The 13,201-nt window shown below is 42.9% G+C and overlaps 1 long non-coding RNA gene across 1 annotated transcript; it reads left to right on the forward strand.

Moving 5' to 3' along the window:
• Positions 1–965: 965 nt before the first annotated feature.
• LOC145421999 (uncharacterized) lies at positions 966–2,163 on the forward strand. Its single transcript, XR_013903365.1, has 3 exons — positions 966–1,096; positions 1,173–1,234; positions 1,862–2,163. It is a non-coding gene; the product is annotated as an uncharacterized LOC145421999 (long non-coding RNA).
• The last annotated feature ends 11,038 nt before the right edge of the window (positions 2,164–13,201 follow it).

The following is a 13,201-nucleotide window of genomic DNA, read 5'->3' on the forward strand; positions in this document are numbered from 1 at the left end:
GCATCCTTGTCAGATGCCCGAACCACCTCAGCTGGCTCCTTTCGATGTGGAGCAGCAGCTGCTCTACTCTGAGCCCCTCCCGGATGGCCGAACTTCTCACCCTATCTCTAAGGGAGAGGCCAGCCACCCTTCGGAGGAAGCTCATTTCTGCCGCTTGTATCCGCGATCTCGTTCTTTCGGTCACTACCCACAGCTCGTGGCCATAGGTGAGGGTAGGGACGTAGATCGACCGGTAAATTGAGAGTTTTGCTTTTACACTCAGCTCCCTCTTCACCACGACGGACCGGTGCAGCGTCCGCATTACTGCAGCTGCAGCCCCAATCCGTCTGTCGATCTCCGGCTCCCTTCTCCCATCACTCGAGAACAAGACCCCGAGATACTTGAACTCCTCCACTTGGGGCAGGAACTCATCCCCGACCCGGAGTGGGCACTCCACCCTTTTCTGGCTGAGAACCATGGCCTCAGATTTGGAGGTGCTGATCCTCATTCCCGCTGCTTCACACTCGGCTGCGAACCGTTCCAGTGCGAGCTGGAGGCCCTCACCCAATGAAGCCAACAGAACCACATCATCTGCAAAAATCAGAGATGAGATTCTGAGGCCACCAAAGCGAAAGCCCTCCGCCACTTGGCTGCGCCTAGAAATCCTGTCCATAAAAATTATGAACAGAACTGGAGACAAAGGGCAGCCCTGGCGGAGCCCATCACCCACCGGGAATGAGTCCGACTTATTGCCGGCAATGCGAACCAAGCTCTTGCAACGGTTATATAGGGATCGAATGGCCTGTAGCAATGGGCCAGAGATTCTCCTTCAGGATTTTCTGGTACTGAGCAGAATTCATGTCTACATCAGTAACAGCGACCATCACCACACTACCATCAAATGTCAGTGTAACCCATGTGAAATACAGGGCTGCAAAATCCCTTTTTGTAATCTAAGGCTATAGCCTGTTATTGTCACAAGGGGGCGCTGTGATGCAGTCTTGTGTTCTGACGACCTTGCGTCTAGTGCGCAGGAAGTATTACCTCTCTCTTCCTGTGAGATCTTCCCTCTGATGGCGGTCAAGTACGTGTCGGAGCGCATGGAAAAAGTATCTTGGTATGCAATACTGCAACCCGGTTAATGAGACCAGATTGTTTTACGTATAAATGCTAATAAGGTACTCTTTTATTAGGCCCCGAACTCTGACCACAAAGGGAATAACGTCTGTCAAGTTATTTGTGTCTGAAAATCCCGGTGAGTCACGTGCTTTCGTTAGCTACCTGTTAAGTTAGATAATGTATTTCACTAGCCGATTCAGCTCAGAAACCTTTGAACAAAAACCAATCGGGAGCTATGAGAATCTGGCGTGTTGTTTCACTTCTCCTGTTGTTCTTTACAGTGTGTTATAAGTGTTGAATGCTTTGAGCTAAACGATGCCGATGCTAGATGCGATGCTAGCTGCTAATAGCTGTTAGCCACCCCACCCCGCTGAAGCCATATTCCGATCGGGGAGGTATTCAAGTAGAAGCAATAGCTCTGTTTATATTAGAATGGTTATGTCTTAATAGATATGAGCATATTTCAAGTTTAATAGTATTTGCACTGAATTAAGTTACATTTGCTTGTAAGCCTTAAGGATGAATGTCGCTTTCATTGCTATGACTGTTTACGTTACAGTTTAAGCTGCTGATGTTCTTTGTTGTGATGTAATTTTGATAAAATTGTTGATACTGGTACAAACAAGTTACTGTAACTCTTGTAACTTGGTAAAGCTAAAGGGAATGCCATTTGTGATTAATACATTTGGAAAAGAAGTTAATGAGCTCATGTTAAGAACACAAAATGGGAAAAGAAATTGATTGTTCTGCACTGTTTGTGTAGATTGGTTTTTTTGAACTACTAGAAGAATTCTGGAGAACCACTGACGGCGAGAACAGCCCAAATGAGATCCTGGATGATCGTGAAATGGTGTGGCCAGCCATGCGATCGGATTGTGGGATTTGCCTGAGAAACTGATTCAAGCAACCCTGGATTACAGATAAGCCCTATGCACTACTTTTCCTACCCGGATAATAGGGTTTGCACACTGACAATTCCCCTACAGTACACCTGTTTGGGTTTTCAACGACTTTAAAGGACAATTCAGACTGGACAATTCAAACTTCACAACAGGAACACTTTAATCTGTTTCATTCATTCCCAAGAGCTCTGATACTGTTCAGTATAAATCTTCCATTTAAATGTCTTTATTTTGTTTTGTTTTACATGTATTCACCTTTAAAATGCACTATTAGTGTGCAATTTGGGTTATTGTGTTGTATATGTATATAAATGGTACTGAGGCAATAAAGGTCCCAGTTATTCACTTCCAAGCCAACTCCTTTTGTGAGTCTCCAAAACAAAACCTCCTCCTGAACCTGGAAAGATGTCTAGGGTCTCTATTTGAAGTGAGAGTGTACTGGTCCTGAGTAGAGGCGCTACATCAGTTTGATGTTCTTTCCTGAAATGCTGCATTAGTTTTTAGCATTAGCTTCCAAAATGTTCAACTTTTGTCTCGTCAGTCCACAGGAGATTTTTCCCAAAGTCTTGGAGATCATCAAGATGTTTTTTTGATGAGCCTTTGTGTTCTTTTTGATCAGCATTGGTTTCCAACTTGGTACTCTCCCATGGATACCATTTTATCCCAATCTTATTGTTGGACAAAGAGCACTGGTACTGTAGTTCAGGCACTCTTGAGAAGCTTCACCATTGTTCCAGGTTTTCTTCACCTATGGATTATGTCTCTTACTGGAGTCCCAGTTAACTTTGTAACCCTTTAAAGACTGATAGATGTCAATTACTTAGTTTCTCAGCTGCTTCTTTAGATTGTGACATGATGTGTTGTTTAGCCTAAATCAAGTGATTTCTTGATTCAACAAGTCTGGTCAGACTGGCAAGAGAAAAAGTGTGACAAATATCCAAAAAAGTAGAAAATCAGGAAGATGGCCAATACTTGTGTGTTGTAAACAGTGTTGGTCAAGTTACTTGAAAAAGTAATCAGTAACTAATTACTGATTACTTCCCTAAAAAAGTAATCCTGTTACTTTACTGATTACTTATTTTCAAAAGTAATTAATTACTTAGTTACTTTTTAAAAACACGATTTACAACCTGAATAGGTGATAAAGCGATAGATCTTTCAGCTCAATTCTACTTTTTCTACATAATCCATCATACAAAATGTAATCAAATGGAAACGTCTCTTTTTAAAACTTGTTTTATCAGTTTTAATCTTTTAACTTCATGCATCAAGCAAAAATTTAATTATATGCAACATTCACTGACTGGAAGAAATTTGTTTAACATTTAAACTTATTTTCTGCACATTCCAGCACATAAAATATTTTTTGTGTGTGTTTACACTCACTCTTTCAAATAGATGCAAGTAAAACACAGCAGAAAATAAATAACATCAAAGACTAGCGGTCCTGTTGGTCTATTTTCACCTGTAAAGCAGGAGTGGCGTAGGCGGAGGTTTACCCTGGTGCAGGTGTGCCACAGCGGTCAGTGGAAGAATCCGGGAGTTTCTAAAAGAGTTTCCGTCGTTGCGCACTCGGTGCTTGCTTGGAAGTTTAGGGTTTTTTTCGCTTTAAAAACAAGTTTTCTTCCCACGCACAACGGACACTAATGTTTTTGTCACTTTTTATGGAATCAAACTCAAAGTAAGGTCAGTACTTCCACGCTTTAAACGCTGCACGCTCATACTCTCTCCCGCACTCGACATATTATCCATTGTTGATCTGCACACAGCTGTTGTCACGAACGTCGCACTCGCTTACATCACTGCCATGAGACATTCTCGCAAAAAAATCACGGTTTTAGTAACGCAGTAACGCAGCGTTCCTACGGGAAAGTAACAGTAATCTAATTATCGTTTTTGCAATACTAATCCCTTACTTTACTCGTTACCTGAAAAAAGTAATCAGATTACAAGTAACGCGTTACTGCCCATCTCTGGTTACTGCCCATCACACTATATACACACATATACACATATAAACAGAGAGTCATCTCTAATAAAAATTGTAATAGGCTAATTTCTTGCCGTCCCTCGCATACTCAGTCATGTAAAAATCCACAATGACTTAAAAATACATTTGAGCACAAACCAGTTGAAACCAGGCCTTGAGGTCTCTCTGTTCACATTAACAGGTCACCTCTGGCCCACACACACAACCACGTACACTTGTAATTAATGAAACAGGAGGAAGGCAGATGGAGAGGACAGAATGAGAGAGTGACGACATGCGAGAGAGAGAGAGAGAGAGCAAAAGAAGCAGGGTTAGGAAGGCCTTGCTCTACAAACAAGACACCCTCATTACCACATAATCCCTGACACAAAGTGAAAACAGAGAGAGACAGCTAAGAGACGAGAGTTTTGGGAAGATTTGGTTTGCGCTGACGAAGGGTAAGCGGTGCTCGAGGCTAGTGTTTGAGTCTGCATGTGCGGTTGGGCAGCGGAGAAATGGGAGAAGGGAAGAAGTAACAGAAGGATGAGGCACGAGATTAGAGGTGGAAAGGGGCAGAGAAGGAAGCGACAGACAAGAGTAGAGAGAAAAAGGGCAAAAGGTCTGAAAAACAGTGGTCATTAGCAGGCAGAACAGTAGCCCCGAGAAAGGCACACATGTAAACACACAGGGGCTTCTCAGTAGGCCAAGCACATAGTCTTGATAGTGCATCATAATTAATATTTCATAGGCTGTCTCCTGCAGGTGAAAGAAAAAGAAGACTCGATGGAGAGATGAAAATAAGAAAAGAAAAAGAAGAGACAAACAAATTCAAATTGTGTAAATATGTAAATTTCTATGTGCTAACATGCACTACATGTGATTATGTGTACATATCAGAGTGCTTGTGAATAATCTGCAGGATTCACTTCAAGTATTGCTTCTTTTGCTTTTTTAAATAAAGATGGCATTTCCCAAAACTGCTGAAATTAGTCATATAAAGGATTAAATGCATTGTTTGTTGGGTGAAATCTTCTTGAAGTATGAAATCAAATGCTGACTGACATTATCCAGCAGGACAGCAACACAGTCACTATTTTTTTTACCTCTATTATTATGCAACGTCTTTAGTGCAGGCATTTTGTAGCATTCATTCAGTCAAGTGGAAAACAGCGGTGTAAATAAGCATATAATGAAAAACAAGTTGGCCATGCAGCCCCTTAAGGGTCGGGCCTTTCCTTCTGCTGAGTTTTAAGCCTTTGTTTTAAGCGTATTGTCTGCTGCAGTTCCCCAGCAGCCACTTTCCTCCACCTCCATGAAAGACTGACACGGTAGAAACTGCCTGAGTTGCACAAAATCTCTGGGGTTGCTGAGATCAGTGGGTTCCTTTGAGCTTTCCTCCATTTCGAGAAGCACAACAACCAGACAGGGAGGGGATCCCAGATTACCATAGCATTAATAAAACAAACTGTAATCTGAAACAAGAGCAAAAACAAAAGGCTGTATCCTTGTTTTCCCCCAGGAAGACTCTCTGCGACTGTGTGTGCGCCGTTTGTCATGTACACACAAGCTTACCCAACGACACGCGTTTGCAGACGCACATACACATGCATAGTGGGATGCACCCATGCTTGTAATGGCATTGTTCCTCAGAAAGGTTAATTCATCACAGTTCAGCATGCTGTGATGGAGAGAGGGAGGAAAAGAGGTGAAGGAAAGGGCAGAAAAAATGCCCCAAGGAAGTACAGGAATATATACGTTGGGAAGGAAATATATACAGTGCACTATTTGGAAATAAGGTGAAAATAAGGGATAAAGAACACGGAAAGGCAAAACAATACATATAATACAATATATATCACTGGATCACTGCTACACGCCATACAAGCAGGGGTACAAAGCTGTCTCACTCCCGGCTTTTGGGAAGTCTGACCACAATGCCATCTTCCTCATCCCCCAGTATAAACAAAGCATACGGAGGGAAGACGTGACCACGAGAGAGGTAAAACGGTGGACTGCCCAATCAGAAGCTACGCTACACACACATTTCGAGGAGCGTGTCAGGCTACATTTCACTGTGTGTTATACTTGTATAACTATGCATGTGACAAATAAAGAACCTTGAACCTATAGAATGGGATTAGACACATTTTTTATATTCAAGACAACAAAGAACAGAGCACACAAGATGTGATCAGAATCAAGTTATGTTTTCTGGTACTCAAATATCCATTATTAAGAATAGATATAGGAATGCATTGCCATGGTGAAACAGCACTGTTTGAGTGAAGACTTTCTGAAGAACTGAAGAGTCGCCCACCTCCACCCCCACGCCAGCGTACCTTGTACAATCACGGATCTGCAAGTGCACCCACTAAAAAAAAAAAATCTCATTTTTAAGTTTTAGTCCATTTTTCCCTTCCAGATAATCTCTTTGGGCACTTCTGCAATGGTTCCAGCAAAGCTGCTATTTTTAGATCGCTCCCTGGATGTCTCATTCGGACCACTTGTGCTTTTGCGACTATGACGCCTCCTGGATTTCATACAGAGTCGAAACAGTGACCTTTCAAAGGTCGCTGAGAGAGAAATCTGGTGAGCAGGGCAGAGTGGGGCTGATGAGAGAAAACTGTGTTGGTGTGTCTAAAAAACATGTGCAATGTGGCCACCACCACGGGGTTAGGTGGTGCGTGCCACCTCTTCACCAGTGATGATCCTTGACGTACACTCAACAAAAATATAAACGCAACACCTTTGTTACTGCTCCCATTCCCCATGGGATGGACGTAGAGACCTAAAATTCATTCCAGATACACAATATAACCATCCCTCCCAAACAGTGGTCACAAATCAGTCCAAATGTGTGGTAGTGGGCACATCTGCTATATTGAGATAATCCATCCCACCTCACAGGTGTGCCACATCAGGATGCTGATCTGACATCATGAGTAGTGCACAGGTGTACCTCAGACTGCCCACAACAAAAGGCCACCCTGGAATGTGCAGTTTTGTCTCACAGCAAAATGCCACAGATGCCACAAGCAATGAGGGAGCGTGCAATTGGCATGCTGACAGCAGGAATGTCAATCAGATCTGTCGCCTGTGCATTGAATGTTCATTTCTCAACCATAAGCCGTCTCCACAGGCGTTTCAGAGAATATGGCAGCACATTCAACCGGCCTCACAACCGCAGACCTCGTGTAACCACACCAGCCCAGGACCTCCACATCCAGCAGGTTCACCTCCAAGATCGTCTGAGACCAGCCACCCAGACAGCTGCTGGAACAATTGGTTTGCACAACCAAACAATTTCTGCACAAACTGTCAGAAACCGTCTCAGGGACGCTCAACTGCATGCCCGTCGTCGTCATCGGGGTCTTGACCTGACTCCAGCTCGTCGCCGTAACAGACTTGTGTGGGCAAATGCTCACATTCGATGGCGTCTGGCACGTTGGAGAGGTGTGCGCTTCACGGATGAATCATGGTTCACATTGTTCAGGGCAGATGGCAGCTGAGAATGTCCCAGTTCTTGCATGGCCAGCATACTCACCGGACATGTCACCCATTGAGCATGTTCGGGATGTGCTTGACCGGCGTATACGACAGCGTGTACCAGTTCCCATGAATATCCAACAACCTCGCACAGCCATTGAAGTGGAGTGGACCAACATTCCACAGGCCACAATTGACAATCTGATAGACTCCATGCGACGATGTGTTGCACTGCATGAGGCAAATGGTGGTCACACCAGATACTGACCGGTTCTGGGTCCCCAGACCCCCAATAACGCAAAAAACTGCACATTCCAGGGTGGCCTTTTGTTGTGGGCAGTCTGAGGTACACCTGTGCACTACTCATGATGTCAGATCAGCATCCTGATGTGGCACACCTGTGAGGTGGGATGGATTATCTCAATATAGCAGATGTGCCCACTACCACACATTTGGACTGATTTGTGACCACTGTTTGGGAGGGATGGTTATATTGTGTATCTGGAATGAATTTTAGGTCTCTACGTCCATCCCATGGGGAATTGGAGCAGTAACAAAGGTGTTGCGTTTATATTTTTGTTGAGTGTATAATAAGGTCACTATGATGCAGTGAAATCGGAGATGACTATGCACTAAGAGGACTTCCAAGGAGTAATCCAAAAAATAGTGTGGGGGGGGCTGGAAGAGGTCAAGAGGGAAATTATCCATATTTGCATCATTAGGAAAGGTTTTTGGTTTTCTATGGGCTGTGTAACAGAACGTTATTATCCTACTTTGTGCCTGCCTTCTTTTGAATCATATCATAGTAGGTGGCTTTTTTGTAAGCAGTGCATAATGACTCGAAATATAGTGATTTGCAAAAATCGCTTGCGTCATTCTTGGCTGGTTTTAATAAGGTTTATTATCTCTCACAAAATCTGACAACAATAGTTTGAATTAATTTGGTTTCGTAATAAAATTCCTCTCACGTTATACGATCCCACACTTCAGCGATACCTTCCATAAACAAATCGACATATTCATTAAAACATTACTCAAGTTCGTGGCACAACACGTAACATAATTGCACTTGATCAGCCTTGTTGACCTCCTTGCTGATCAGCACAAGCCCTGATCTACCTTGACAATGACACTGCAGAGGGACTCTCCGCAAACAGCTTCTTCCAATTTGCTGTTCAACAGTGAGTCACTAAAATATGAAAAGAGCACAAATAAAGGCATGTATTGCCTTGCCTCAGGAAAATACTTACTTTTCTGTCATAAAGCTGCATCTTAAGCTACACGCCAGAACGCAAAGTGCCTACGGAGACAGAAGGCAACAAATCTTGTGTGGTCCTGTGCATCCTATGTGAGCAGAAGGCAAATGAGTGCGTCTTCATTGTGATTCAGGGCTGTTGTTGTTTTGTGTAGTTTTCTGGGTTCTTCGCTGTGACTGAAGCATATGTCCCAGCTTAATCAAGCTAACAATTTACCTCTGCCCTTCTCGGTAAACATCACAGATAGAGGCCTCCCATACATCAACATACTAGACAATACAACCGTATTAATAATCGCCCATCCATTCTAAACACAGAAGCAGAGGGTCGGTGGCATTTATTTAACAAACTTGGCAGATATTTACTTCGATCACATAGGGGACTGGTGGAAGGCGAGACAGATGGCGTGTCTAATTGTCTGAGCTGGATTCCTTTTCTTAGTTGACTGTGACTTAATTTTATTTAAGATTTGCATGTGTAACAGTCATAAGTGGGTTTTCCAGAGGAACAGGCATGTGACAGAAATGAAAAAATATTCCAAAGAGACCCTGAAAACATGTAAATTACAGAAGCTCAAACCACTGCGTAGCCACCATCTAAGTCTTTGTCTTCCGCTTTAAAATGGAAATGATGTGCAAATGGGTTTCTGCAAAGTGAATACAACCAATTGGTTTCCAAACAATTGCAGCCTCCTTTCCATTTTTTCTCTCAATTTCTGCTTTTTCTTTTTCTCTTTCTTTCCCTTCTCCGTTTGTCTTTGTGGGTGAGGCGTATGTCCAGCAGACGTTAGATACTCAATGTAGACACATCTCAGTAAGGCATAGCAACCTCTTAGGAGGTATAAATGAATAAAACGGCGTGGAAAACTGGCTTTTCCTTGCGTTGTAAGACACAGAGGAAAAGGGAGAACAAAAAAAAAAGAAAGTGGATGAGCGCAAATGCCAGAAAAATGCGTTGGTCAGGGTGGTGATGGCAGACGGAGAGAGATTTGAGCAGGGGGGATGAGCGCTTGGAAAGGAGGGGGAAATTAATTTAGTCAGGAGTGGGCTGTCAGAAGTGGTAATAATAGCAGGAGGTGAGATGATGATAGCCTGGATGTGGGAGTGCTCACTGTGGCCTGCTATGGCATGCTCCCATGCACAAACACTCCCTGGGACACACACACACACCCACATATACACGTAGACGAGGTATCTTTGGCTTGAAATATTATAGAACTTACCCAGACAGACTCACACAAGCACACAAATGCACACCTTCAAACGCATTCGCTATATCAGTCCTCACAGATAAGTGAGCCCTGCTGTGATGTCTTTTAGAAAATAGGCTTTTCCACCATTTTACCCATTTCCCAGATGTTATATCTAGTGGCAGATCTAGCAGGCAGCCAGTTTACTTCCAGATGCAGAGGAGCTCACAAAGCCACCGTGGAAGGCTACCTGTGTGTGATGTGCTATGATTAGGAAAGAAGGAGAAGACTGTTACATATGGGTTTTTGCAAAAAATACACCTGAAAGGCTGAAGACAATATGGGTTTTCTTTATTTTCTTCTATTTTCATATGCACTTTACACACGTTTAAACACACAAATAAAGACATAAACCCAAGACTTATGTCGAAGGCAGATCTCTCTCTCTCTTCTGCCTACAGTTTTCCACTTCTTTCTTTTTTTTGGTTCAAAAGGATTCGGTGAGTGAAGGATGGCAAGTGAAGATATGGTATCTAGTTTTCCACATCATTAGCACCAGGCATGGTGTGGTGTAATGTTGCGTCTCTAATGCCCACAGCCAGTCGTGTTCACTAATGATGTTGAATCACCACCTCGGGGTGCCTGCTACTCACCCTGGTGATGGCAGTGTCAGTGGTCTGTCATGATGTTTGTCATGGGCACATTTAAGGAGAAACACTTAGGTGGTAATTATTGCACTGTCATTGAAGAGTTATACCATCCATGGACAACACAACTGTCACCAGGCACTCTGTGAACATTTCTCTCTCATTCAGCTATTTAGTTTCATTTTTTTCTATATATTTTTTACTTTTAGGGCTAGTGGATGTTTTCTTTTCTGCTGTATATGTTTTTTGTCAGCCTTTGCAACTCTTGCACTTCTTTTTGTCGTGTCTGTTCTGTTCACCGAAGCTTAACAAGTTTGCTATTATCTTATCTGCCTCTCTCTATGTCTCATTTGACCTCACTCCATTTTCTTTGATGCCTGATGTCTGTATGTTTCTCTGTGTTGTCTGTTTCCTCTATGACTCAGTGCTCTTTAAGAGTTCAGGTGCCTTAAAGCTCTCTGACTAATTCCATTAATTCCTCTATCTATCCTGTCCTGCACTTCAGGTTTCAGGCCATCACCATCCCTGGTTCCAGTCTCATATCACTCTATTTTTATTCCTCTTTTACGAGTAACCATTTCTAAGGCTTGTGAGCACAAGAGGCTTTGAAGTGACAATGGTCCGGGTACTGAGAGTAATCTATATTCCAAAACACCGCTGTTCAAAGTTGGACTTTCATGCTAGCTGAATAGAGGGCACCTTTTAACTCAGAGCCAGTAAAAGTGTCATAAGTTTTTTTACTTAAATCTCTCATTCCCTTTTTAGCACTCTGAAAAAGTGGATATTAAGCTTTGAAGAAACAGCCTTTTAACAACCTGAGACCTTTCAAGGGTTAACTTTTACAAAATGCAGCAACCTCTGCTATTAATAAGAACATTGCACATTACAACGTACAGGAGGAAGACTTTATATGATTGAAATATTTAAGAGCTAAAGGTGAGGGGACAGAGAAAGAAATAAAAAAGCTGCAGTTTTCACTTTGATTTCCTTTAAGAGCCATTCCCCAATAACTTGTCCCATGTTTTTATGGAGAAACATACATTTATTGTTTGGGGTTATTGTTTTCTGTAAAATGGGTTTGCTTCCTTTCAGCCTCACAGAACCTTTATTAGTTTTTAAAAGTGGCAATTACCCTTTAAAGGTCAAACAACCAATCAGGCCACTTCCTTTCACTGGCACTTTTTAATGACCTTGCTGTGGCACACATTAATGCCCCAGGAATCTGTAGAACCCCTGTGAGAGATACTTAATGCTGCATTTACATTCAACCTTTGTACTTCCACGTGAACTACACCCTGCACATTTCTTCTTCCATTTCTTTAGTAATAAATCACATATGCGCAGGTTTGGCATAGCTGGTCTACAACATACTACCTGAGACAACATTACTCGACAGTATGGCAAATGAGTTTTCTAAATTATAATTGGTGGTAATCTGTTATTATCTTTAATTAGCTGCACAAAAGAACACATTTACCAATTAAACATGAATTTTTTATCATTTAAACACTGAATACTGATACGAAAGACCTGGAACATAAAACCTGACCACACGGTGCAAGTTTTCAGTTTGCTTTTAGAACAAAAGATTGACTTCCTCCTCTTTCCCCTTCTCTTGCTGAGCACCACCTCACACTCACACTGCAATCATAATCAGAGTAAGGGATAGTTGCACACATATACCCATCACAGGTGCCCACACAGATGGGTGAAGGCACATGCATAGACTGAGGAAAGTGTGCTCGCACAAAGGGCATTACACACGGGTAGATGCAAGGCACACGAGTGAGCACACATGCCCACACTCATTCCAATCAGCAAGCTTGTCAGGAATGACAGCTCTGTAATCAGCAGGTAATGATGGGACGCCCATGGTGAGGAGAGGAGAGGAGAGGAGAGGAGAGGAGAGGAGAGGAGAGGAGAGGAGAGGAGAGGAGAGGAGAGGAGAGGAGAGGAGAGGAGAGGAGAGGAGAGGAGAGGAAATGAGCTGTCACAAGGCCCTTCAAATGCATCAGGGGCTGAACCTGAATCGGATCGCAGAGTCTCAATAGAGCCTGTCAGCACCAGGTGCTTGCTGAATGCCACCCCCACTCCACCTCATACACACTCACGGACGCACGCACAGTTTTGACTCATCTCCCTTAGCACTCACTCACACCACCTGGCCCATGCCATCTAAAGACTGTGGGGTCTCTCCCTCTTCATTTCTCTCTTCCTGAGGATGAGGCAGATTTACAGTTCATCAGGCTCTTTTTCACTTGCATGTGTTCAAGATCTGTCTACAGTGAAATCTCACACTGATTGGAGCGAGGGCCCACGCTGAGCGCACTCGCAGACCAATATAGATATGCAAACACATAGTCTACAATTATGGGCAGGAAACACGAAATGTGGTAATCATAAAATCAGAGGGCCGATGCTGCAGCTGCCTCACTGTACTCTCACGAACTCAGATGAACAAACACTAGAATCAAATGCTAACTGTGGTGCTGGATCGTAACTGTGTATCTAATCCCATTTCTAACTTTCATGCATACTTGTAAGGTATACTTTTAAGTATTCAAATAGTCAGATTACAGATTTGCTAAAATGACACTGATACGTAAAATAAATTTAAAGTCTTTGAGACTGACCTGCCAAAGTATGACATATTT

This window comes from Astatotilapia calliptera, chromosome 18, assembly GCF_964374335.1.
Source record: "Astatotilapia calliptera chromosome 18, fAstCal68.1, whole genome shotgun sequence".
Lineage (NCBI taxonomy): Eukaryota > Metazoa > Chordata > Actinopteri > Cichliformes > Cichlidae > Astatotilapia > Astatotilapia calliptera.